The sequence below is a fragment of the Lipotes vexillifer genome, unplaced genomic scaffold (assembly GCF_000442215.2).
Source record: "Lipotes vexillifer unplaced genomic scaffold, Lipotes_vexillifer_v1.1 scaffold196, whole genome shotgun sequence".
Classification (NCBI taxonomy): Eukaryota; Metazoa; Chordata; class Mammalia; order Artiodactyla; family Lipotidae; genus Lipotes; species Lipotes vexillifer.
Window position 1 is genome coordinate 3416716 of NW_006775077.1, and position 27405 is coordinate 3444120.

The window sequence follows — 27405 nt, forward strand, 5'->3', positions numbered from 1 at the left end:
TTTTCTCTTGTTCATCTGCCTTTTGTCTGTCTCATTTGCAGCGCCCCGTCACAGAGCTTGCAGGAGGAGGGGAGAAAGCTTTTTTCCCCCATTTCCTATAAAAGTAACAGGGGAGCTATGGACTATATAATAACTAAAATGTTTTCTTGCATCTATGAGGAGGAGACCATATAAATAAGACGAAGTTTGAAGGGAGATCAGCTCTATAAATAAGGCTTGGGAAACTAGCAAGATGTTGAGTTATAAAGCAGAAGAACATTCTGCACTAAAGGTACAAAGTTTATAGGCCCACCAGGAATGCTTAAGAACTCTCTGTGATGGGAATTTGAAACTATAAGAATCCAGGGCTCTTTCATTCCCTAGGGAGGGATTGTCTAAACAAAGTACTGACTCATCACTCTATCAACTTCCTCTCAGGGCTGGGGATGTATCTCAGTGGTAGAGCATATATGCTTTGCATGCATGAGGCCTTGGGTTCAATCCCTGGCATCTCCACATCCTTCAACCGACAGCTTTGATTTGTTCTTTAGTTTCATTTATTAAATATCGTGACTTCACAATAGGGCACGCCAGTTACACATTAATATAAATTACAGGTAACATCTTACTATTTTAAATGAACTGTGAAAAGCTAACGATGCGATAATATTTTCTTTCGGTATTAATAACATTTTTGATTAATCCAAAATAAAAACCTAGCCTTTCTAACTAATCTTTACTACTCTATTTGATTCATATACATCTCTGCTAACATCCACGTTCTTCTAATAAAACCATATAAATGGTCAGACTGAAATTACCTGCTCTGCTATGGGCATGGCCCACTTAAAGAATAAAAATACAACAAATATATAACAGTCCTTATTCCTAAAGTATCAGCACCTGTAGTGTCGTTTTGGTATTCACAGCATAGTTACATATGATAACGGTGCCAGGACTGCCTCTTATGATTCACACATTTTAACGCTATGCTTTATTATCCTAGACAATTACATGATTTAGCTACAGTATAATTCATGGAATTAAAGTGGATTCCTTGAGATCAAGCATTTTGCAGCTATCTCAGTTTCGATGTATAAATGTGTATAGAATAAAAGCTTTTTAAAAAGCTCCTGTATATCTTTGGTGGAGAGGAAGTTGACTCAAACCTCAGGCTAAGTTTTGGGTTTTCCCCACCTATACAAGCGAAACCTATTGACCTCAGACATCACTAACATGAGCGACTGGAGGTGGTCAATTTTCTGCATGCCACGGAGGACATCGTCAATGGTCATACAGACGCGTGCATTTATTGTTTACTTTCTACTCTGAAGTATTATTCTGTTTTGAAGAGTGTTCCGTCTTTTTCTGGGGAAACATTAGTGACATGAATTAGGGTTTGCATGAGGTAATGACAAAATCAAGCGATGTCTCTGGTGAGTCCTCCCTCATTATGGGTCTATTTGAGTCTTTGGTTGTGTACTTTCACCCCAACATCAGTTGAGTTATATTTACAGTTCTCATATGAATAAAATTAAGATAACCCTCGTGATGCCAATCAACCTTTCTTCTTGGTTGACGTGGGATGATATCTGAGATGAACGAAGCTTCAGTTTCCCCTCGGTGGGGCGGGGGAGGGAACATCACCCGAAAGTTGGCATTTTTTACTTTACCTGTTTGCCTTATGAATAAAACCTACTAGATGGGCTTCCCTGGTGGCGTAGTGGTTGAGAGTCCGCCTGCCGATGCAGGGGACGCGGGTTCGTGGCCCGGTCCAGGAAGACCCCACGTGCCGCGGAGCGGCTGGGCCCGTGAGCCATGGCCGCTGAGCCTGCACGTCCGGAGCCTGTGCTCCGCAACGGGAGAGGCCGCAACAGTGAGAGGCCCGCGTATAGCAAAACAAAAACAAAAACAAAAAACCTACTAGAGATGAGCTGTTCATCACTTAATTTGCTAGGATAAATCTAAGCCCTTCAGACCAAAGACATTTTTAATTATGTAATACAAGGTAGTACATGGGTTCATACTTCGGAGGAATATTAAAAACTCCCTTAACTTATTCACAATCTTTGAGAAGCTAGTAAACCTGAGACAAGAACTAAGCAGTTTCTCTAATTACTAATATCTATCACACATTTTATTATTTCATCTGAAAGAGTATCTCTTCTCGCCATGCTCTCGATGTCAAAGTTCCCTTTCTTAGTACAACGAGATGTTTGGAAAGGGGGAGAAACGTTACACGCACCAGCTTTGCCCCTGTCACTACCTGCCCAAAGCTGTGTGACAATCCCTGTATTTTCTTGACAGCCTTAACTACATCCTTCTTTTTCTTTCGGCACTTACGTGTGACTAAACTTGTCAAGCTCTTGAACTGAAGTCAAATATTGCTTCAGTTTTTGTATTCTGGAAAATGAGAGGATTGTCGTAGAAGTAAAAGCGGAAACCATAAAACAAATAAACAACTACTGAATATTTTCTATGCCACAGAGCACTGAAGAGAAAAAAGGAAATAGCATGACATCTAGGTATAGTGATAGTAACAATGATGGCACCAGAGTTTGCTAGGTGTCTGCCCAGGCTCTCAGCACTTCACTTACATCATCTCATTCATTCCATAGAGCATCTTTAGGAGGTTGGTGCTATTTTAAGCCTCATTTTAAAATTGAGGAAACTGGTGAATCAGGGTGCTGAAAAACTGCCTCAGGTCATACGTCTAGCAAGGAATGCAGCCGCTACACAGAAGCGAGAAGCAGTCTGGCTCTGACACTAAACAGCTTTACACTGTTGAGAAATACGTTTGCTTATATGGGTCTCAATTCCTGAGTTTGCACAGAGGAGGTAGTAAATGCTAGAGCAGAGACAGCCTGGGCTTTGTTGCTGGTTGGAGTCTGCACTCAGGATTCTGGCTACATGTCTGGGTAGGTTTTACAGCTACAGTATCCCTCAATAGCTTTATTGCACAGAAAATGGAGGTAACAACACTTACAGGCATTTTGGGGGATTTGAAAAGTTAACATATTTTAGAAGGCGTACAGGGTTCCTGATACATTGGCTATCAATAAGTATGAGTTCCTATTCTTTCCTTCTGTCAAATAATAGAAAGATGATATCCAAGGAGTCTTATAATTCTAAAACAATGATTCCAAGACAAGTCCAGGATTTGGAGAATTCAGGAATATAACTGATGATAAAATATATAAGTACATGGAAATGCAAATGATTCCAAAATGCAATATTTTAAGAAAAATAATAGAAGAATTATTCAAATTGGATTCAGAGTATGGTAAGAATGCTTTGCGTTTGAAAAAGTTTGGAACTTATGAACTGAAGAGTTTTGGGAATTTTCCAGGAGTAGGGAGACAGGTCAGATATTGAAGGCTGCATAGCCTTTTTAAAGAGGCAAGAATGTGTTCACCATCTCCAAAGTGAGAACACGTACAGAAGAGGCCAGACAGCACAAGACTTGTTTAAGAGATCGATGTACCCACATTTGATAGGAGCAGAGAGTTAATAATGATGCAGAGTCAGAGAGCAGTAAAGGAAACTTTCAATCAAAGTTGGGATGATTGTAAAAGTCCAGGGAATTTGCTCTTGATTCTGGTGATTAAGGAAGTTAAGCATTCAAGGTTAGACTTCATTGCTTCTTGCATTTTTTCATTTCCTCCTAACTCCTTGATTCTTGTAATATTCAGTTCAGAATCATTCTCTCCTCCAAGATTCCATAGGTCTGCAGCCCGTTGTTCTGTGCATCTCCACTGAACTCTTAAGCCCCATGCTTCCTTTTACCACAAAATTTACCACACTCGACTATTTTTTCCTAGGTATGTGTCTCCTCTTTCGACTGTGAGCTCCTAGAGAACAGAGATCCTCTCTTCTTCAACTATGTGTTTTTTATAAACCATTTTATTTTTTATTTATTTTTTACATCTTTATTGGAGTATAATTGCTTTACAATGGTGTGTTAGTTTCTGCTTTATAACAAAGTGAATCAGTTATACATATACACATGTTCCCATATCTCTTCCTGCTTGCGTCTCCCTCCCTCCCACCCTCCCTATCCCACTCCTCCAGGCGGTCACAAAGCACCGAGCTGATCTCCCTGTGCTATGTGGCTGCTTCCCACTAGCTATCTACCTTACATTCGGTAGTGTATATATGTCCATGCCTCTCTCTCACTTTGTCACAGCTTACCCTTCCCCCTCTCCATATCCTCAAGTCCATTCTCTAGTAGGTCTGTGTCTTTATTCCTGTCTTACCCCTAGATTCTTCATGACAATTTCTTTTTTTCTTAAATTCCATATATATGTGTTAGCATATGGTATTTGTCTTTCTCTTTCTGACTTACTTCACTCTGTATGACAGACTCTAGGTCCATCCACCTCACTACAAATAACTCAATTTCGTTTCTTTTTATGGCTGAGTAATATTCCATTGTATATATGTGCCACATCTTCTTTATCCATTCATCCGACGGCGGGCACTTAGGTTGTTTCCATCTCCGGGCTATTGTAAATAGAGCTGCAATGAACATTTTGGTACATGACTCTTTCTGAATTCTGGTTTCCTCAGGGTATATACCTAGTAGTGGGATTGCTGGGTCATATGGTAGTTCTATTTGTAGTTTTTTAAGGAACCTCCATACTGTTCTCCATAGTGGCTGAACCAATTCACATTCCCACCAGCAGTGCAAGAGTGTTCCCTTTTCTCCACACCCTCTCCAGCATTTATTGTTTCTAGATTTTTTGATGATGGCCATTCTGACTGGTGTGAGATGATATCTCATTGTAGTTTTGATTTGCATTTCTCTAATGATTAATGATGTTGAGCATTCTTTCATGTGTTTGTTGGCAGTCTGTATATCTTCTTTGGAGAAATGTCTATTTAGGTCTTCTGCCCATTTTTGGATTGGGTTGTTTATTTTTTTGTTATTGAGCTGCATGAGCTGCCTGTAAATTTTAGAGATTAATCCTTTGTCAGTTGATTCATTTGCAAATATTTTCTCCCATTCTGAGGGTTGTCTTTTGGTCTTGTTTATGGTTTCCTTTGCTGTGCAAAAGCTTTGAAGTTTCATTAGGTCCCATTTGTTTATTTTTGTTTTTATCTCCATTACTCTAGGAGATGGGTCAAGAAGGATCTTGCTGTGATTTATGTCATAGAGTGTTCTGCCTATGTTTTCCTCTAAGAGTTTGATAGTTTCTGGCCTTACATTTAGGTCTTTAATCCATTTTGAGCTTATTTTTGTGTATGGTGTTAGGGAGTGATCTAATCTCATACTTTTACATGTACCTGTCCAATTTTCCCAGCACCACTTATTGAAGAGGCTGTCCTTTCTCCACTGTATATTCCTGCCACCTTTATCAAAGATAAGGTGACCATATGTGCATGGGTTTATCTCTGGGCTTTCTATCCTATTCCATTGATCTATCTTTCTGTTTTTGTGCCAGTACCATACTGTCTTGATTACTGTAGCCTGAAGTCAGGGAGCCTGATTCCTCCAGCTCTCCAGCTTGAGAACGTTTTTCGTTCTCAAGATTGCTTTGGCTATTCGGGGTCTTTTGTGTTTCCATACAAATTGTGAAAGTTTTTGTTCTAGTTCTGTGAAAAATGCCAGTGGTAGTTTGATAGGGATTGAATTGAATCTGTAGATTGCTTTGGGCAGTAGAGTGAGTTTCACAATGTTGATTCTTCCAATCCAAGAACATGGTATATCTCTCCATCTATTTGTATCATCTTTAATTTATTTCATCAGTGTCTTATAATTTTCTGCATACAGGTCTTTTGTCTCCTTAGGTAGGTTTATTCCTAGATATTTTATTCTTTTGTTGCAATGGTAAATGGGAGTGTTTTCTTGATTTCACTTTCAGATTTTTCATCATTAGTGTATAGGAATGCCAGAGATTTCTGTGCATTAATTTTGTATCCTGCTACTTTACCAAATTCATTGATTAGCTCTAGTAGTTTTCTGGTAGCATCTTTAGGATTCTCTATGTATAGTGTCATGACATCTGCAAACAGGTACAGCTTTACTTCTTCTTTTCCAATTTGGATTCCTTTTATTTCCTTTTCTTCTCTGATTGCTGTGGCTAAAACTTCCAAAACTATGTTGAATAAGAGTGGTGAGAGGGGGCAACCTTGTCTTGTTCCTGATCTTAGTGGAAATGCTTTCAGTTTTTCACCATTGAGGACAATGTTGGCTGTGGGTTTGTCATATATGGCCTTTATTATGTTGAGGAAAGTTCCCTCTATGCCTACTTTCTGCAGGATTTTTATCATAAATGGGTGTTGAATTTTTTCAAAAGCTGTCTCTGCATCTATTGAGATGATCATATGGTTTTTCTCCTTCAATTTGTTAATATGATGTATCACGTTGATTGATTGATTTGCGTATATCGAAGAATCCTTGCATTCCTGGAATAAACCCCACTTGATCATGGTGTATGATTCGTTTAATGTGCTGTTGGATTCTGTTTGCTAGTATTTTGTTGAGGATTTTTGCATCTATGTTTATCAGTGATATTGGCCTGTAGTTTTCTTTCTTTGTGACATCCTTGTCTGGTTTTGGTATCAGGGTGATGGCGGCCTCGTAGAATGAGCTTGGGAGTGTTCCTCCCTCTGCTGTACTTTGGAAGAGTTTGAGAAGGACAGGTGTTAGCTCTTCTCTAAATGTTTGATAGAAGTCGCCTGTGAAGCCATCTGGTCCTGGGCTTTTGTTTGTTGGAAGATTTTTAATCACAGTTTCAATTTCAGTGCTTGTGATTGGTCTGTTCATATTTTCTATTTCTTCCTGATTCAGTCTTGGCAGGTTGTGCATTTCTAAGAATTTGTCCATTTCTTCCAGGTTGTCCTTTTTATTGGCATAGAGTTGGTTGTAGTAATCTCTCATGATCCTTTGTATTTCTGCAGTGTCAGTTGTTACTTCTTTTTCATTTCTAATCCTATTGATTTGAGTCTTCTCCCTTTTTTTCTTGATGAGTCTGGCTAATGGTTTATGAATTTTGTTTATCTTCTCAGAGAACCAACTTTTAGTTTTATTGATATTTGCTATCGTTTCCTTCATTTCTTTTTCATTTATTTCTGATCTGATTTTTATGACTTCTTTCCTTCTGCTAACTTTAGGGATTTTTTGTTCTTCTTTCTCTAATTGCTTTAGGTGCAAGGTTAGCTTGTTTATTCAAGATGTTTCCTCTTTCGTAAGGTAGGATTGTATTGCTATAAACTTCCCTCTTAGAACTGCTTTTCCTGCATCCCATAGATTTTGGGTCATCGTGTCTCCATTGTCATTTGTTTCTAGGTATTTTTTTAATTTCCTCTTTGATTTCTTCAGTGATCACTTCGTTATTAAGTAGTGTATTGTTTAGCCTCCATGTGTTTGTATTTTTTACAGATCTTTTCCTGTAAATGATATGTAGTCTCATAAGTTTGTGGTCGGAAAAGTTACTTGATACGATTTCAATTTTCTTAAATTTACCAAGGCTTCATTTTTGACCCAAGATATGATCTATCCTGGAGAATGTTCCATGAGCACTTGAGAAAAATGTGTATTCTGTTGTTTTTGGATAGAATGTCCTATAAATATCAATTAAGTCCATCTTGTTTAATATATCATTTAAAGCTTGTGTCTCCTTATTTATTTTCATTTTGGATGATCTGTCCATTGGTGAAAGTGGGGTGTTAAAGTCCCGTACTATGAATGTGTTACTGTTGATTTCCCCTTTTATGGCTGTTAGTATTTGCCTTATGCATTGAGGTGCTCCTATGTTGGGTGCATAAATATTTACAATTGTTATGTCTTCTTCTTGCATTGATCCCTTGATTATTATGTAGTGTCCTTCTTTGTCTCTTCTAATAGTCTTTATTTTAAAGTCTATTTTGTCTGATATGAGAACTGCTACTCCAGCTTTCTTTTGGTTTCCATTTGCATGAAATATCTTTTTCCATCCCCTCACTTTCAGTCTGTATGTGTCTCTAGGTCTGAAGTGGGTCTCTTGTAGACAGCATATATATGGGTCTTGTTTTTGTATCCATTCAGCCAATCTGTGTCTTTTGGTGGGAGCATTTAGTCCATTTACATTTAAGGTAATTATCGATATGTATGTTCCTATTCCCATTTTCTAAATTGTTTTGGGTTCGTTATTGTAGGACTTTTCCTTCTCTTGTGTTTTTGTCTAGAGAAGTTCCTTTAGCATTTGTTGTAAAGCTGGTTTGGTGGTGCTGAACTCTCTCAGCTTTTGCTTGTCTGTAAAGGTTTTAATTTCTCCATCAAATCTGAATGAGATCCTTGCTGGGTAGAGTAATCTTGGTTGTAGGTTTTTCTCCTTCATCACTTTAAATATGTCCTGCCAGTCCCTTCTGACTTGCAGAGTTTCTGCTGAAAGATCAGCTGTTAACCTTATGGGGATTCCCTTGTGTGTTATTTGTTGTTTTTCCCTTGCTGCTTTTAATATGTTTTCTTTGTGTTTAATTTTTGACAGTTTGGTTAATATGTGTCTTGGCGTATTTCTCCTTGGATAAATCCTGTATGGGACTCTCTGTGCTTCGTGGACTTGATTAACTATTTCCTTTCCCATATTAGGGAAGTTTTCAACTATAATCTCTTCAAATATTTTCTCAGTCCCTTTCTTTTTCTCTTCTTCTTCTGGAACCCCTATAATTCGAATGTTGGTGCGTTTAATGTTGTCCCAGAGGTCTCTGAGACTGTCCTCAGTTCTTTTCATTCTTTTTTCTTTATTCTGCTCTGCAGTAGTTATTTCCACTATTTTATCTTCCAGGTCACTTATCCGTTCTTCTGCCTCATTTATTCTGCTATTGATCCCATCTAGAGTATTTTTCATTTCATTTATTGTGTTGTTCATCATTGTCTGTTTCATCTTTATTTCTTCTAGGTCCTTGTTAACTGCTTCTTGCATTTTGTCCATTCTATTTCCAAGATTTTGGATCATCTTTACTATCATTATTCTGAACTCTTTTTCAGGTAGACTGCCTATTTCCTCTTCATTTGTTAGGTCTGGTGGGTTTTTATCTTGCTCCTTCATCTGCTGTGTGTTTTTCTGTCTTCTCATTTTGCTTATCTTACTGTGATTGGGTTCACCTTTTTGCAGGCTGCAAGTTCGTAGCTCCCGTTGTTTTTGATGTCTGTCTCCAGTGGCTAAGGTTGGTTCAGTGGGTTGTGTAGGCTTCCTGGTGGAGGGGACTAGTGGCTGTGTTGTGGTGTATGAGGCTAGATCTTGTCTCTCTAGTGGGCAGGTCCACGTCTGGTGGTGTGTTTTGGGGTGTCTGTGGACTTATTATGATTTTAGGCAGCCTCTCTGCTAACGGGTGGGGTTGTGTTTCTGTCTTGCTAGTTGTTTGGCGTAGGATGTCCAGCACGGTAGCTTGCTGGTCGTTGAGTGAAGCTGGGTGCTGGTGTTGAGATGGAGATCTCTAGGAGATTTTCACGGTTTGTTATTATGTGGAGCTGGGAGGTCTCTTGTGGACCAGTGTCCTGAAGTTGGCTCTCCCTCCTCAGAGGCACAGCACTGACTCCTGGCTGCTGCACCAAGAGCCTTTCATCCACAGGGCTCAGAATAAAAGGGAGAAAAAGTAGAAAGAAATAATTAGTAGAACGAGAGAAAGAAAGAAAGAAAGAAAGAAAGAAAGGAGGGAGGGAGGGATGGAAGGAGGAAGGAAGGAAGGAAAAAAGAAAGGAGATAAAGTAAAATAAAGTAAGATAAAGTATAATAAAGTTATTAAAATAAAAAATAATTATTAAGAGAAAAAAAGAAAAAAAATTAAAAAAGAAACAAACAAAAAAACGGACGGATAGAACCCTAGGACAAATGGTGGAAGCAAAACTATACAGACAAAATCTCACACAGAAGCATACACATACACACTCACAAAAAGAGGAAAAGGGGGAAAAGTCAGAAATCTTGCTCTCAAAGCCCACCTCCTTAATTTGGGGTGATTCGTTGTCTATTCGTGTATTCCACAGATGCAGGGTACATCACGTTGATTGTGGAGCTTTAATCCACTGCTCCTGAGGCTGCTGGGAGAGATTTCCCTTTCTTTTCTTTGTTCTCACAGCTCCCAGGGGCTCAGCTTTGGACCTGGACCCACCTCTGCGTGTAGGTCGCCGGAGGGCGTCTGTTCTTCGCTCAGACAGGACGGGGTTAAAGGAGCCGCTGATTCCGCCCAGCCTGAGGTGCGCAATGCGTTCTCCCGGGAGAGTTGTCCCTGGATTCTGGGACCCTGGCAGTGGTGGGCTGCAGAGGCTCCCGGAAGGGGGGGGTGGAGAGTGACCTGTGCTCGCGCACAGGCTTCTTGGTGGCGGCAGCAGCAGCCTTACGGTCTCATGCCCGTCTCTGGGGTCCGCGCTGTTAGCCGCGGCTCGCGCCCGTCTCTGGAGCTCCTTTAAGCAGCGCTCTGAATCCCCTCTCCTCGCGCACCAGGAAACAAAGAGGTAAGAAAAAGCCTGTTGCCTCTTCAGCAGCTCCACACTTTTCCCCGGACTCCCTCCCGGCCGGCCGTGGCGCACTAGCCCCCTGCAGGCTGTGTTCACGCCGCCAACCCCAGTCCTCTCCCTGCGCCTCGACCGAAGCCCGAGCCTCAGCTCCCAGCCCCGCCCGCCCCGGCGGGTGAGCAGACAAGCCTCTCGGGCTGGTGAGCGCCGGTCGGCCCTGATCCTCTGTGCGGGAATCTCCCCGCTTTGCCCTCCGCACCCCTGGGGCTGCGCCCTCCTCCGCGGCGCCGAAGCTCCCCGCCTCCGCCACCCGCTGTCTCCGCCCGCGAAGGGGCTTCTAGTGTGTGGAAACCCTTCCTCCTTCACGGCTCCCTCCCACTGGTGCAGGTCCCGTCCCTATCCTTTTGTCTCTGTTTTTTCTTTTTTCTTTTGCCCTACCCAGGTACGTGGGGGGTTTCTTGCCTTATGGGAGGTCTGAGGTCTTCTGCCAGCGTTCAGTAGGTGTTCTGTAGGAGTGTTCTACGTGTAGATGTATTTCTGGTGTATCTGTGGGGAGGAAGGGGACCTCCGCGTCTTACTCTTCCGCCATTTTCCCGGAAGCCTCTGAAGCAGAGTTTTTCACCATTTTAGATTTTACAGAAAAATTGAGAAGATAATAGTCACCACGTACCACTACACAGAGTTTCCCTTATTGACATCATACATTATTATGATACATTTATTAAAATTAACGAACCAGTATCAATGCATAATTAACTAAAGTCCATAGTTTATTTGGATTTTCTTAGTTTTTATCTAATGTCCTATTTCTGTTCCAGGACCCTATCAGGGACCCAACATTACATTTTTTTGTCCTGTCTCCTTAGTTTCTTCTTCAGTGTGACTGTTTCTGAGACTTTCCTTGTTTTTGATGACCTTGACAGTTTTGAGATCGGGTATATACCAGGAACTGGTCAGGTATATTGTAGGGTGTTCCTCTATTGGAATTAGTCTCATAAATAGACTGCTCTTATGGGTTTGGGGAATGAAAAGCACAGAGGTAAAATGCTATTTTCATCACATCGTATCAAGGCTATCGACTGTCAAAATACCTTATCATTGTTAATACTGACTTGGTCACCTGGCTGAGTTTCTCAGGTTTCTCTACTGCATAGCCCCTCACTCCCAGCCTCACCCCTTCTATACTGTGCTGTATTCTTTGGAAGGAAATCACTATGCACAACCTGCACATAAAGCGTAGAGAGTCGGGCTCCCCTTCCTGTTGGGTGGAAAACGTACGTATATCATCCTGAATTCTTTGGCACGGGAATTCTCCACCAGTTGTTATTTTATTCAGTCATTTGTTTATCAATAAGTGCTTGTGGTTATTTCTTTATATTTTGGGGGGGGGGTCATAATCCAATGCAATTTTATTTATTTTGTTGCTTAAATTGTTCTTGTTTTGGCTACTGGGAGCTCTTTCAGTTGACTCCTGTGTCCTTTGACATACTCCCATCCCCCATGGATGTGTGTTTGTGTGCATGTTTGGCCCTTTCTTACTTTCTGACTCTACAAGATGTTGCAAGTTCATGTTGTATCTTTCCCATCTCAATCCTGGAATCGGCCATTTCTCCAAGGAGTTCTGGTTCCCATTTTTGGAGAACAGTATTATTAATCAAGATCTGGGAGCTGAATGTGCTTATTGCTACTTATGCATAATTTCTTTGTGATCATCTCACCTGACTGAGCAAGGATATGTTTGTGTGTGTACTAACCCGTGAGTATCCATACATATTTGTATCTGTAACCATCGGTACCTATATTGAGTGAAACATGAGTTCCCACTGAGGTCTCCAACTCTGATGCATTACCACGTGGATCGTTCTAACCTCCTCTCCTTGTTTATCTGTGAAGTCCTGCTCCAACAGTGAAAAATCTTTGTCCTTACATGTTTAATGCCAGTATGCATGCACCAGAATTGTCATAGCAGCATCAGAATTTTGAACTTGTATATCCCCTTGAAAATCACTTTATCAACTAGAAGACAGTGCTTGTACACAGTACATTTTGCCCTTAGTCTTACAGACTCCACCTATTTCCAGAGTTTCTAGGATGAGCACCTCACTCCCATCCCTTGGCGTGAGGATGTTTCATACATTTGTAATAGAGTTAGATTCTCTTGTCACAGTCCTTCCCAGGATGCCCTAACTGTCCAATGATTTTCTAACTTACATGCTTTTGGTTAAGTTCAATAGATTTTGGCAAATGTATAATGTCATGTATCTACCATCACAGTGTCATACACAATAGTATAAATTCCCTAAAAATCCCCTGTGCTTTACGTCTTCATCCTCTCTGTCTCCCCACAGACCCCTAGCAACCACTAATCTTTTTACTGTCTCTATGATTTTGCCTTTTCTGGGATGTCATATAATTGAAATCATACAGTATATATCCTTTCAAACTGTCCTGTTTTATCTATCTATATCTATCTATCTATCATCTATCTATCTATCTCTCTGTCTATCATCATCATCATCATATTTCTTCATGTTTTCCATGGCTTCATAGCATATGAATAATTGAACTATTTCAATTATAGTTTATTTATATAATAGAGTATGTTTTCATCTACAGTGGTTATCATGAGAATGTGAGGTGTTAGGAGGCACTTGGGTTTTTATTATTTTTAGTTATTTGTTTTGTTTCTGTTTTTGTTACTGAAGATGTGCAGTGCTAGAGTCATGGGCACCTGTAATTCAAGGGTATGAATCAGGGAGTCTGCACATCACTCAAAAGAACATGCAGAATATATATGTATATATACAGACATGTATGCATGGGGTCTATGTCTTTATTTAATTCAAAGTTATCTTCTTCTAATATCTTATTTATGCTGAAATCACAGTCAAGCTATATTTGACAGTTGTGATAACAAATTAAGTGTCTTATACCCTCAAAAATCTATTATTGAATTAACAATTTCTGGTCTTGATCACTAGAAGAAAGAGCAGCTGCTTATGGTGATTGATCTCTGGTTGTTTCAACTTTAATGGTAAAAGCCTTGAATGTGTCCCATCATTGCTGAAATACACTTATAGAAATAAGTCTGTCTTGAATAACGACATGAAAAAGTCACCCATAAACACCCTTTAGTAAACTGCAAATTATTGCCAATTACAATGTCCAGAAATGTAAGCTTCAGGGAAAGTGACAATTCTCCCGGAAATTGCATCCCTGGGAGGGTGATTCAGCTGAACCCAAGCTTTGATCTGAGCGCTCCTGTGAATGATGTGCAAGATAGCAATTATGAGTGAGGAAGTAGGTCAGATTGCCACTCTGAGAATAGGATTTTTCCACTAACTTCAAATACCTGTTGGATGAAAAAACGGTTCTGGGCCCAACCTGCTTATCTTTACATAATTTCATTCCTTTTCTCTTACAGAAGCCTGACATCTGGGCTGTAGTTAATAATATATCTTTCTATTAGTAAGTTAAACAGAAAGCTTCTTGATCCTAAGATTCGGAGGTGTTCAGAGAGGAGGCTGTTTCTACTCGTACAGGGGTTGCAACAGGCCCGATGCTGTGCACATGTCCCCGGGGGCTACCAGGCCACTGTCAAAGCGATCTGCGGGCCTCTCCACAAGCTTTCATTTTGCATCCCTCCTGGGCACAATGCCACTCATATTCTCCTTCATTCTCTGGCCCTTGTATATAAGCTTTCTTATTTCTGTAACTTGTAGTGGCTTTTTCTTCCTGATTTGCTCAGAGTGATGTCCTAAGATTAAAATTCTTTTTTTCAAAATAGTTGAGGATTTATTTGCACATTTGTAGACTGTTATATTTGTATATGTATTTACTTTACCTAAGAGCAGAAAAAAAAGTAACACTCAAATTACACATTGAGTGCTAATTTTTTTTTCTTGAATTTGCACTCAGGTGAAAAAACTTAAAAATGCCATAGATTTTATGTTGTTTTATATGTAATGTAAACACTTCCCATGTAAATCAAAATTATAGAAGAGTAATCAAATATTCTTACCTGATACAGAGTAAATACCCCGTGGTGCATTTACGGTCATTACAAAGTGCATAAACCAAGTAGGATATAGAAATAAGTATCACTAATAGTTCACAATTGTAGCCATCTGAATACATCTATTGCAAACTGTTTGCAAGGCAGAAAGTTTAAAAAATCTTATTTTTCGCTCTTATTCAGACATGGGTCTGGAAGAAAATCTTACCATGATTAATACTGATTTTGTCTTGAAACTTCTTTCATCTGCACAAACAACACTCAAATTCAAGATTTAAACATACATGGCTCTACCGTTCAATTTGCATATTTAAGAAACAGTTAATTGAGGTTGCTACTTGGATTTTTACTTAGCAGTTCTTGTGATCCAACCTGTCAAAGGAGAGTATGAGTCCCATCAACATGTTGAGAAAGATTTAATTTCCAGCTATCAAAGTTGCAATAGAATCTGTCCTTCAGCGTCTATACTGAGCACGCCCTGCACGCGTTCTTTTGCTATTTGACAGTATTTGTCACTTTCGAGGCTGCCATTTCTAATGAGTCAACTAGACTTGCTCTTATCACTCAGAACTCATTTTACAAACACGATAGAATGTAAGGTGAAAAAAAATTTTTTTCCAGAAGTAACCAGAAGGCTGTATTATTATCTATTTCTTTTGACCGTAGATGGGTACTTTTCCTTTACGTGTATGTAAAGCTGGGGAAAAGTTACCACATCTTGATGGTCCTGTGGGTGGGGAGGTCGTCACAGCTTCACCTTCACCTCTCTTAGGGTTACTCTCAATACCTTTGGAGTAAAATACATTAAACTTTGTGATGTTCGTGTATTTAAAGATCAATTAATGCCTCATTCAGGGATAATATTCTGGACTTTGCAACTCTGAGGTTGGTGAATGTGGAAATGTCCAATTACAAGGCATTATTAAGCTATAGATTATTAAGTCTCTACTTCTCTATAATGCAAGAGTAACTGTAAAAAAAGCATTTGAGAAGTGGATCTTCTCTATTAAGAATACATTTTTAAAGCCACTTCTGTATGCTATTAATTTCAAGTTTCTTGACACAGCAATTCTATTATCATGGTGTTTCTGATAGCTCTGGTTCATCTCTAGGAATATCCAGTTAGTATTCCAAAAATTAAAGATCCTTGACGTTCTACAGAAAATATTATTTACTAGAATTGAGACTGACATCTGACATTTTTAGCACGATATCTGCATTTCTGAGCAGTTATAGCTTTTACGATTTACGTTGGAAATAAACTGATCCGTTGGAAGTGGTGACACATCTGTAAGTAATCCGTCATGTAGGAAATTATATATAAATGCGTGCTTTCTCAATATAGTGTTACTCAATTCCCAGAGTAAGTAAGAAGACTGAGGCAACATTTATTTCTCACTTAAATAAATAGATTTACATGATTGATATAATGAGTCATTGTTTCTCCTCTCTTGAAATAAAAATGTGAGGTAGCAAACTACTTAAAACACAAAAAGCAGTAGAGTATTTCCCTTTTTTAATGTTATGAAATGGAGAGAAAAGTAATTTGTCCAGCACAGTATGAATAACAAACACAGAGAATATTAAAACTCTTAGTTTCATGTATGTTGTTAAGAAGGAAATGTTGATGATTACCATGTCTCTAAGAGAAAACTCAACTCATATATGGGTACGCCCTTTTAAATCTATCAATCGTGACTCTGTAATTCATTTTGTACTCTTGCAATGTTTCAACAAAATAGTACTTCACTGAGAATAACAACTGCTAAAATTTAAGCTTCACAAATAGTTATCTTTGATTGGATAGCTCCCGTACACCTATACACTCAAACTGGAGTAGCAAAACAATTAAATTCTTACAGACTTTGTAATGGATTACCAATCTGGTTGATTTCTTTGTGGTTGCATAAATTGTGATGGGTATCACCTGTATCCTAATTTCTCAGAAATATCATTTATGTGGGCAGAAATCTATAAGAAAAATGACTAACCTCTGGAAAAAAAAGTTTTAAGGTATGGTTACAATTTTATGCACACATCAGATCTCATAGACCTAATATGCGGATATATATGTTAAAGCATTACCAAGGGCATGAGATCTGGAATCAGAATCCCAGCTCCTCCATTAATAGATGTGACCTTAAACTAGATATTTATAGTTTCTGTATCTCTGTTTTCTATTTTATAAAAGGGGGCAAATGATAGTATCTATCTCACAGGGTTGTTGGGAAGATTCAATGACTTAATAAATGTACAACATTTTGGAGAATGATTGGCACATAAGTGTTTTGTAATTGCTAATTACCATTATCTCATTTAACTTTATCAAAACCCTATGAGTTAGTAATTACACTTTTCCATTTTTTGAGATGAAAATCTCCTGAGATTTACCAATTTTAATTAAGTTGCTCAAGGTCACACATCTTGTAAGTATTTTAGCCTGAGTTATACCCCAGACTTTATGATCAAAGTCCATGGATTTTATTTCTATGCTATAATTTCTCAATCCATATGCATTTCTCATCTCCCTTTTCATTATCCTCATGTTTCTCTAAAATTTCCACCACTGATAACATTATGGCACAGATCAGAACTTACCTGTATACTGCTTTATAAACACTAATTCCCATGTGTTTTAATTTTATTTGTCTGATCGATTAGAATCTCATCAAAGAAATGGACTATGCCTTAAATAATAAGATTCCTCCAGAGTCTGTACTATTGTTCTGAGGGAGTATTATTTGCTTAATAAATATGATTTGATTGGAGCAACTCTGGAAGGACATGCTAAAAAATGTGCACAAATTCAATTACAAATTTCTGTAGAAATTTTCTGAAATGTTGGCAATATATTCAGCAAAATATTTTCCCTCAATCAGCAGTCATACCATTCCTGAATTTCTTGATGCATAGGTTAAAGCTTGAATAGAGGATTCCTGCATAGTGCTAGCAAGAGGAAAACTTCCACTGGGCCAAAAGAAAAAGCATGTGGATAATTCCACCTGACCAAAAGGCATGTGTAATAATTTAACTGAGCAGTACAAATGGCATTCAAAATCTGCATTCTCTTTAGTTGCCAAGTCTAAACTGGCTTCACAAAATTAGAGTTACTTGTAGTGATTCTGAATTATAAAAAATGTAGTCTGCAAAGAACATCTGTGGTCTAACCTCTAGTATAATAAATGTGGAATATGTTTATTTAGGGTAATCTAGAATAAAATGTAATTGCTTGAGTTAGTGAGCTGTGAGCTTGCATATAAAGGGGATAGACATTTACCTGGTCTCAGGCAGCTGAATACTTATTACATCATATTTTGCATTATAGTGGCAATAAATCAAAGACTGGTGGGACTCAAGTGTCACGTGTAAATGGCTTAGTGGCAGTAACCTATAACTTGATCCCTTTCTTAAACTTTGGGTAGGTGTCTATATTCAACAACACTTGTAACGACTGTGATGAATGCCAGGGTAAGAGAAAATGGAAATGTAACTTAGACACAGATGTTTCTAATAGCACATGCTGTATCTTCTTTATAAGAAATATTTTAATAAGGCTATGCACAAATATAATTGTGATAAAATACGATTACTAACATATGTGCTTCCTCAGCATTAATTTATATACAGATATTAAACATGATCTATTTCCCAAAGCTCCCTTTTGCAGATAGGTAAGATATTGAGGTTTATGTAAACAATGTCATTTATGTTTCAGCTTGAAAATAAAAGAAATTTTAAAAAGCTATGATCTGAATTATAGTGTGTGTTCACTCACTGCAATGTGTGAAGCTCTTAACTGATAAAGTACTTTTTTCTCCACCAACAAGGTTTAATGTTATAAATACTTCCAATACTGAACTGCCTCTTACAAAAGAGACAGTAAATCTCACTAACCAGAATTTTACAACACTAAATTCAGCCATTAGCAGTGTTTTATGGGCTAGTAAAATGTTTAAAATGGACTCCAATAGCCAAACGTGGTCCATACATAGGGAGACACATTCTTTTCTTACCTAAATTTTAGCACTTCTCCCTTGAAACAAAAATCATATATTACATAATCATTTTTTAATAATACACTATTCTGTGACACAGCCTTTTCAGATATGTTGTAATATATACTTTTCTTCTAACAATTTTGAGGTTACTATATTTATTCAGGATAATTTAGTGACTAGATTTTTTTTGAAATTTGTTTTACTAATTTATTTTTGGCTGAGTTGGGTCTTTGCTGCCGCACGCGGGCCTTCTCCAGTTGTGGCGAGCGGGGGCCACTCCTCGTTGTGGTGCGCAGACCTCTCATTGCGGTGGCCTCTCTAGTTGCAGAGCATGGGCTCTAAGCACGTGGGCTCAGTAGTTGTGGCGCGCAGGCTCAGTAGTTGTGGCTCATGGGCTCTAGAGGGCAGGCTCAGTAGTTGTGGCACACAGGCTTAGTTGCTCCGCGGCATGTGGGATCTTCCCGGACCAGAGATCGAACCCGTGTCCCTTGCATTGGCAGACGGACTCTCAATCACTGCACCACCAGGGAAGCCCTAGTGACTAGATTTGACAGTACAAATTTGTTTGACTAGAGATCAGTGTTTAATTTAACTTGCTATGTAAATATGAATTGCAATTTCATTGAAAATACTTATTCATTGGTGCCATGACTATCAAAAAAAGGAAGTTATGGTGGCAAATGAGAATGACAAATTATTAAAATAGAAATTTTAAAAAGAGCAACAATAAATAAGAGAGAAGCTTCGCAAACATTCTGACTTGAAAAAGGTCAAAGGTCAAAGTTGAAAAGGGTAAGATTAAGATGGTATTTGGACAGGGGATATAGAAATATCTAAGTCCATTTTTTCTGTAGCTCAATGTTAGGTTGTTGGGTTTTTTTTAATGAGTTTTTTCACATCAAATTTACATCACACGTGAACTCTCCCACTCTCACCTAGCATGGAACCTCTGGCTTTTATGTTCTTCACGAACAGGTTGTAAAATCTTCCCACGAAAGATGTATGCTGCTCACCATTGCTCTTCCCAAGCCACATAAAGACGATGACTTTCCATCATAGCACAGAAATTCTATATCACCCCTAGTTCAGCCTCTAAACCTACCCACCTGGCAGACTTCTCATCATCTCCTGTATCCTGAATCTTTTCTAAGAAGGTCTCTCTCTCCGTTAAGGACACCTTAACGGAGTCCTCTTTTTCCCTGCGGATATCAAATTTCCTCTACCTCTTTAAAATCTCATTGTTGTATGTCCCATATTCCTGAGGGTCACTGTCCTTTTTAGTTCACATTTTTTTAAATTAAGCTTTATTGGAGTACAGCTGCGGTTTACACTTTTGATTCCATATTATTGTCACTTTACCACCTTATAAAAAGGCATAATGATCCTACAATGGGGCAGAAATTACTTTTCTATTGCTACCGTAACCAGGTACCACAAATTTAGCAGTGTAAAACAATATCCATTTATTACCTCATAATTCTGGAGGTCAGGAGTGTCAGAAGTCTGGTGAGCTCAGCTGTGTACTCTGCTTAGTGTATCAGAAGGCCCAAATCAGGGGTCCATTGGCCTGGGCTCTTATTTGGAGGTCTGGGGAGAATCTGTTTCCAGCATCATTCAGCTAATAGAATCTAGTTCCTTGGTTATGAGGTCCCCATTTATATGCTGGTTGTCAGCATAGTGTCACCCTCAGATCCTGAAAACTCTGCCCACACTCCTTGACATGTGGCCTCCTCCTTCTTCAAAGTCGGTGATGGTGTATGGAATCCCCCTTGAGCTTTGAATTTCTCAGAGCCTTCCATTTTTAAGGGCTCATGTGATTACTGGGGCCCACCTGGAAGATCCTTAAAGTTCACTGATGTGTAACTTTAACCACCTACACAAAGTCTCTTTTGCCATATAAGGTAAAATATTCATAAGTTTGTGGATTGGATAAGGGGTGGATTTGCCATATGTCTGTGACCATTCTCATTCACTAACTTTTTCATTGTTTTCACTCATTAATTCAAGACTTTGGCACACATATCACACTCTGCTTTGCCAAGTCTGGGTGATTTCAAGGTCCAGGAGAATACTGTCTCTGTACCTTGGGAAATCTATGCACCTGCCTCTTAATTTTGCTGTGAACCTAAATCTTCTCAAAAAATTAAAGTTTTTATTAAAAATATGATTAAGAGGAGTAAATTGTCTAAGCCCATCTGTATAGACAGGACTCTAATTACAAGCGATACCTAAAGTTTTGCTTTGTTTGTTTGGTTTACTAACATTCATTTAAAAATATAAAAAAGGGACTTCCCTGGTGGCACAGTGGTTAAGAATCCGCCTGCCAATGCAGGGGACACGGGTTTGATCCCTGGTCTGGGAAGATCCCACATGCCATGGAGCAACTAAGCCCGTGTACCACAACTACTGAGCCTGTGCTCTAGAGCCCACGAGCCACAACTACTGAGCCCTCGTGCCATGGCTAATGAAGCCCGCGCGCCTAGAGCCCATGCTCTGCAACAAGAGAAGCCACCGCAACAAAGAGTAGCCCCTGCTAGCCGCAACTAGAGAAAGCCCGCACACAGCAACGAAGACCCAACGCAGCCAAAAAAAGGATAAATAAATAAATACACATTTATTAAAAAATTTTTTTTAAAAGTCTACAAGAATTTACAATTAAAACATAAATATAAATTGAAAACTTTCATTTAGAATATTGTGGTGTAAAAACCAAATGGAATAAGAGGGGAAAAGTCTTGACCAAGGTATCAGAATATATTAAAAACAAACCAAAAAACAAAACCCTGCTCTTGAGAGGTAAGCACTTTAGCTCAGGAATATCCAGCAAATCTCTTGCTCATTTATTTTCAAGGTCCTGGGCTGATGGGATAAGTAATTTTCATATCTGGGTAACAGTAGCTGGAAACAACAGCATGTCAGGGGATTTAAAAATGCCTGCCTATTGTACATAAACCTCCCTCCTCAAGTTGCCTCTGTTTTCTTTAAAAGAAAGGAATAAAAATCTCAATATCTTTCACCAAACTAAAATAAGAGAATAGTGACTTATATATGAAATTTTTCATTCACTTCCTTCACATCCCTCCTTTTGTAAAACGTTTGAGGAATGAGCATGTGTTTCAGAATTCTCACTTTAGGACTGTTCACTCACAGGGTTTTACTTAAAATTAGATTTGGATCCATCTGGTATTGCAGAAGTAAAAGATCTTCTCTTCAGTTGCAAGGGAAAACACATTGATCATATGCTTCTACCCTGCTGGAAAGCTGAATGTTTTTCCCTTTTATTAAGTAGGAACGCAATGAGCAGGACCATCAGGGCACAACTTATGGTCGTGAACCACAGGACTTGGCAACTGTAGCCCCTCATGGATTATGGAGCGCTTATGCTCCCTGGATAAATGAAAACGGAAAACTATCTAACTTGCCAATTGGTACACCAAATACCCATAAAATGCTACCCCAAGGGTGGTCATGCCTTAAGGCCCATATGCTCCAGCATCTGTTGTAGCTTATCTTCCAACCTCCAGGGTAAACATAGCAACTTGTTACTTGGGTCACATGAGCGAGTTGTCAAACTTTTCCTCTGCCTTAGTATTTCACAAAACTAAAGAGACAAAACAGATGAAAGAGAAAATGGAAAGACCTAAAGAGAACATTATCATCCTTACCCTGGTATCACTAAATGGGAGGAGGTCATTACTCAGCTAGAGAAAGAATGGTCTACTTTGCAAGTGGAATTTTTGCAACAGCTGATGTAGGAAACAGTGTGGCTTTAATATAATTTTTCTAATTAACAATTGGGAAGATATTTGATTAATAAATTAGAAGAATGGTGGAGGGAAAATGTCTGAGGGAGGAATTAAGAAGATACACATTGGTGTGTTTTGCTTTCTTCTAAGTGTTTTCATTGCAGGGTAGGTCATAAAAATTTTATTCCCTAGTTTTCCCAGAGTAAAGTTTCTCTCTCCTCTTAACCTTACAATAGCACTAATATCAGATTTAATTGACAACTTACCAGGAAGAGACTTTTGGTGACAGGGTTTTGTTTCTTCTCATTGATATAAAGCATGGAAAATTTTGAATACAGTCCATATACTTATGGCACATAGCATTCTGGTAGCACACGTCTTAGAATATAAAGGGGAATACGGGTTAATGAACTCTCCAAACACTGGGTCTGGACAAAGAAGACAGACAGGATAGCAATTGTAAGTGTATCTACAGCAGTTGTGAAAATGTGTCTACAGGATGCTACAGGTCTGGTGGCCAAATGCTTCCAGTATCCATTTGCCAGGCATCCCGCAGCTATTTTTATTGCCTCATTTGGCAATTTCTTCCCATCTTCTGCAGCTCTTTCCTCCCTGATTTCCGTGACACTGGGCTCCCCTAGCCCTTTCTGACCCTTTCAGACACCCCCTCTGTCCTTTTTTGCCTTATCCTTGTCTTCCTCCCACCCTGTAGACGTTGGTGTTCTCTGTAGATGACTCATTTTGGTCCTTTAGATTCCTTCATTCATTCACGAGTCGACTTCAGGGTGCCTTAAGCACCCCACGTCTGACTGGTGTAAAATGGAACTCACTCTTTGCTCTGTCCTTTCGCACTCAACCCAGACTTACTCCTTCTGGCGGAAGAAATTCATAGTGACCCCTTCATCAAGCCGATCGTTGACATTGAAAACATTGGCGTCATCCTAGACTTTCCCTCCTCACTTGTCTCCCCTGAATTGATGATTACAAAGTTGTGCTGCATCTATATCCTGCATGTTTCTGAGCACCACGTCCTCTGCTTCAACTTCATTGCCCTAAGACCAGTTCTTCTCTTATTAGGCTCTTCCATCTGGCACCCCTGCCGCTAATATATATTCATAATCCTTGACATTTAAGTAATGTTTGTTAAATACAAATTTACTCATCCAGCCACTCTGTCTGTAATTTTTATTATATCCTATTGTTTTTGAGTTAGATTCCAATGTTCTCAAGTGTGAGCTCTGTGGGGTCTTTACCATCTGTCCCTAACCAATAGTAATAGTTATCTACTACTGTATAAACTACTATACCAAAGATCAGATTAAAGCAACAGACCTGCTCCCAGTTTCTGTGGCAAGAATCCAGTCACAGCTCAGCTGGTGCCTCTGGCACCACAAAGTTGCAGTCAAGTTTCTACCAGCGTGGAGTCATCTTAAAGAGCTCAGATCCTCACTAGCTCTTGGGCAGATACCAGTAGTTTCTGCCACTTTGGCCTCGTTAAGACTACTCACAGGGCTTCCCTGGTGGCGCAGTGGTTGAGAGTCCGCCTGTCGATGCAGGGGACGCGGGTTCGTGCCCCGGTCCGGGAGGATCCCACGTGCCGTGGAGCGGCTGGGCCCGTGAGCCATGGCCGCTGAGCCTGCGTGTCCGGAGCCTGGGCTCCGCAACGGGAGAGGCCACAACAGTGAGAGGCCCGCGGACCGCCAAAAACTCACAAAATGACTGCTTCTTCCCTGAGAATTAAGGCTCTAAGAAAGAACGAGAAAGGACAAGCAAGATGGAAGTCAGGGTATGTTTGGATCCCAATCTCAGGAATGACACACTGTCACTTTTGCCATATTCTGCCTGTTAGAGAAGAGTCACTAGGTCTAACCACCATAAGGAGGAGGGGGTCAAAAAGGCATTAACACCAGCAGTGTTATCTTAGAGGCTACCCGCCACATTCACAGCCTGGCATAATCTCTTTTAACTCCCTCCATTCCCTGGCTTTTGTACATAGATATTTAAACATACTCCATTGTTTTTCTTGAATCTGCTTTTGTACATACCGTTTCTTTTTTCTGAAACATGTTTCTTTCCCTAGACAGATTGAGCAACATACATTTACACTTCAGATTCAGTGCAAGATCCTCCATAAGATCTTCCCTGAACTCTCATTGTATGTCTACTGCTCCTTTGTGGTCCTCTATTACTGTATGTGTTATACTATACTGAATTTTTTAGTTTATAAATTTTCCATTAGACTGTGAGGTCCTCGAAAATATGGGCTCTGTTACATTCAGTGCTCCTTGAATAAATATCAATAAATTATAAAATAAACTGAATAGTTTAATGGACCACCCTAGCTACGCTATCATTTTCATGGTTTTCTGTATCCAGTTTATGTTGTATCATTGTAATATAGTCAATTCTATGAAAATAAGACATACACAAGTGAAAAGATAAATTCAGTAAATTATTACTACCTTTTATGTCTTGTGTTGATTATTGGGCAAAAAATACAGTGTAAATCATGGTCTCTTCAAGGAGCTCAGCTTTATCATCTTTAGTTATGCCTGTTGGATGAGTCTCCAAATTTTTCAGCCTTATAACAACAATATTGATACTTACTTCAGAGAGCTGCTGTAAGCATTAATTTTAGTCCTCTTCTTAATATAATATTCTTCAGTGTTATTTTAGATAATCAATCATTGTACTGTGAAGTATCCTATAAATCTTCAACCCATTTTATTCTCTTCTGTTAAATGCAAAATTAAATGTGATATGATTTTCAGCAATTAAAGGGAGTGTAAAAATGATAATATTATTTTCCCTGACACAATAAACAGATTTATTTGTGTGGCATAGTAGTGGTAAAAAAAATGTGATTAAAGATAACATGATTTAATATAATAAAATACTTAAGAATGTAATAAAAGGTAATTTAACTTACCGCTTGGCTCAAAAATGACAAATAGTTTCTTAGTAATTTCTATTTAAAGTAATGATTTAAAAATTTTTAGACATTTCAGAGACAAATAATTGGGTATACAATCATTTGTTTAGTGGTTTATTTATAGAGCAGAATGTAAATGATATCAATGATCTTGACATTGAAAAAGTAAAGTTATAAAGAGGAAAATATTGGGGTGGGCAGTGTTAGAAAGATGTAGTAAGTCATAGTATCTTTATTTGACACAGTGGGGAGACAAGAAATAACTAAAGCTGAAAGCGACATGGAAGATCGTGCATCCAATTTAAAAACAAACTTAGATGAGTATAAAATAATCACAGTACCCACTGGGGGAAAGGAATGAGGGGAGGTGGAAATCATTTGAATGAGCCAAATGCTAATCTTTCAACGGCAGCCGTCAGTAGATATTGTATAAAGCTGAAAAGCAAGTGACATTGTAAAGAATAAGTAAAGTCATGGCAGTTACTACCCAGAACACCAAACGTCAAAAACATTATACTTGGTAGCTCCTGCAGACAGAAGTGAGGGTGCTCAAGAATAGAGCAGGTGGCCGTGTAGTCCACTCTCGATCTTTTAATTGTTTATACTGTGCTCTGATGAAATGAGTAAAAGATAGCACCCCTCACTATCCAAAATTGACTGTCTCCATTATATACTCACCTGGGGTGTAAAAAAGTCAGCCCTTTTTCTTGGAAGACACAAAAACAGCGATTCTTCAAGATAAGCATTTCTATCTGTATATTATGACATCAGTTAAGAAAAAAAATCTGAGTGGATTGAAATCGATAAGTTACTTAACCTTTTTGAGCTTGTGTGCATACGTAAATTGCAGTTAATATCGATTGCACAGGGTACTGTAAAGATTAATTGCGATAATTTAAATAAACTGCCCTTACATAATAACCATTCACAAAACACTAGTTTTCTGATATTCTTGCTTCACTGATTGATTTTGAGAAGGTAAGTAAGATCAGCTATGATGTGAGTGTGGTAAGGTTAGAAGATGTCAAGTCCATTGAGAGCTGAGAGTCATCAGCTATTTTATGATTAGGATGATGCACACTGCTAATCCTTATTTAACATAAAATTCCCTCAAAATCTGATAATAATTTTAACTAGGTCACCCTCACAGATATAATGTTCCTCTTTTTATTGTGTGTATATATATATACATATATATATATATTTTAAAAATTTATTTTATTTTTTTCCATTGACTAGCTTGAACTTTTTAGAGTAGCTGATGTAGATCAGAGTTTGGTGAATTCTCCTTACCACAAATCAAATTGCATCTTTATCACTTTCACTGATGTGACACTCTTTAAGGGTGTTCGCATCTCTGTTAGGTGAATGAACAAAATGTTTTCCTGAATTTAGTAAAAATTAACTCCTTTGAGGCCATAAACCTCTTTTTAGCATATTTGCCAGAAAGCGTTTAATTTGGCTAATACTCATACTATATATTATTATATGGTACTCAACAAAATATACTTCTTTTGTGACTGTACATTTTTAACTACACAGGTTCATTCAGCCTTATCCCCACATTAAATTTCAGTTAGGATTTTATGTACTAATTAACAGGATCATTAGTATCTATTTTATCAGAGCGTTGCCCAGAATACTTCCATGTAATGTAAAGAATCCAAACATATTCTTTATGTTAAAATGCATAATAAATATTCAATCCTTTTTACTCAGTGTTAATTGTAGGGGTGAAAAGTAGTGTATGCCATGGTTAGAGTTATTCAAATGAAGATATTGCAGCACCTGTTAAATTTTATTATTTGTATTTCACACATACAAATGTTTCAGTGCTGAAGCAATTAAGTGGTAGAGCTGGGCTATCATGTCTTTGTAGAAAGTTTTAGACATCCTAGTTGATCAAAACTGTATGAAAATAAAAACGGACACACACATAATCACTAACAACAATGCAAAATTTAATTTGACTGAATTTTATGGACTCATTATTATACACCTATGTCATGTAATAAATGGTGCAAATACAAATGTTTTCACCCCATTTGTGACTTATCTTTTCCTTCTTTTAACAGTGTATTTAAAAGAGTAAAAGACTTTAAATTAAGTCAATGTAGTTGTTTTTATCTCCAAATATATTCAGCTTTTCAAGTGTAGGCATGGATGAAGCAAATTTGGTTTTTACCACATATGTGGTTTTGCCCCAGAGTAAGATGAGGGTAGGATAAGGCAGCAGGGTTGGTGGCATATACACTGTAATGATTACAGTGCTTGACCTTGAAATTGAAGGAGGCTAA